Here is a 1,821-nt window from a genome sequence, read left to right as displayed (position 1 = left end):
AAAAAAAAAGACTGTCAAGATCTATTCTAAGACTGCTTTACCCTCAAAGACTATCTTTCTCTCTCTCTCCCTTCTAAAGTAAACAGCCCTCAGGCACCTAACAGCAATTGTTCCTGAGTGAGGTAATAGCATAGCAGTACCTATTGGCCGAGACCAGCCAGTCCTGGGCCCTGACAAATGGTGGCAGCAGTGGGCTGTGACATACACGTGTGATTCAGCCGGGGTACTCACAGCCATAGTTTATTTTCACAGTTCATGGTCTCAAAGAGGAATGTCTTTAATCTGCCTTTGAGGTTTTCAGAGTGGCAGACCAAACAACCAGGTCATTGACAACAGCCCAAGAGTTTAAAAAATGTAGCCAGAGTGACACATCCATCATCAGATCTGTGTAGCTGCTTCTGGGGATGTCCACCGTGGCCCACTGGACACCACCAGGCCCAGGCATTTAGGAGAACTTCTGTGAATTGAGGTCCCAACTGAGCCTTGCTTGGCTCTGGTACAGTGGGAGATAGATGCAGGTTTCCCCCAAAGGGTTAGCTATCAATTTTTTCATGTAAAACAGATGTTACCAGGGCCAGGCTAGCTGCATTCTTAAATTTACCGTTTCCATTTTATAAGCAAGCCTTACATAGATCAGATATTCCATTTAGCTTTTATTTTTTAGAGACAAGGTCTCACTCTGTTGCCCAGGCTGGAATGCAATGGCATGATCACAGCTCACTGCAGCATTAAACTCCTGCACTCAAGTGATCCTCCTGCCTCAGCCTCCCAAGAAGCTGGGACTACAGGCATATGCCACCACACCCAGCTAATTAGGGTTTTTTTTGGTAGAGATGGGGTCTCGCTATATTGCCCAGGCTAGCCTCAAACTCCTGAGCTTGAGCAATACTCCTGCCTCAGCTTCCCAAAGTACTGGGGTTATAGGTGGGAGCCACTGCACTTTGTGGGTGCCTATAGGCCAAGCTACTACAGAGTTTGAGGTTGCTGCGAGCTAGGCTGAGGCTGACACACTCTAGCCTGGGAAAACAGAGTAAGACTCAGTCTCAAAAAAAATAAAAGACCAATGTCATTGTTACCTTTGAAGATCCCCTGAGTCTCCAGATGGCTTTCTGGCTGGGGTTAAGGGGTGGGTGGAAGGATGCTGTCCCTGAGCTAACTCAGACTAGACATGAGCCCTGGTAACTTTTTGAGAAGTCCAGCCTAATCCAAGACATTTGCTGCCCCGCTGTCAGAATAATGCTGCTTTTTGCCCATGTCTAACATAAGGACTAGGAAACTTTCCTGGGTGGTGGAGATAACTCCAAGAAATTACCTAGAACTCTTTGGGTCAGTTTCCCATCCTCCCAGTGGGCCACATTTATGAGCAGTGCAAACCCCATCTAAGGCAGTGAGAGTCCATACACCAGTCGCTGCCTCACCTACAGCCTTCTAATAGGAGCTTATCTTGGGGGACTCACCCTGAGAGAAGCAGCCAGAACTCACTGAAAAACAAAACAAAACTCTGAGAACTTCTACAATAGTCTCCTAATGGATTTGAAGCTGGAATGAGGGACAGCAGGACAGGCTGAGTCTAAGGACGGCCCAACTGTGCTGTTCCTCCTTTGCAAGCATGATGTACTTACCCCTCCCTGCCTGAGCAAGGCAGCCAGCACTCTGAGAAATCGTCTGCTTTCTTTCCTGGCAGTCGTGAATTTCCAACCTTTCCACACTATTCCTATTCAGTGTAGGTGTGTATGTCAATGACTGTTGACTGAAGTATCTTTATTTTATTTTATTTTATTTTTTTTTAGACAGAGCCTCAAGCTGTCACCCTGGGTAGAG

This window comes from Otolemur garnettii, unplaced genomic scaffold (assembly GCF_000181295.1).
Source record: "Otolemur garnettii isolate 467f Iridium unplaced genomic scaffold, OtoGar3 scaffold00281, whole genome shotgun sequence".
Lineage (NCBI taxonomy): Eukaryota > Metazoa > Chordata > Mammalia > Primates > Galagidae > Otolemur > Otolemur garnettii.
Note: the sequence above shows the minus strand (reverse complement) of the source record.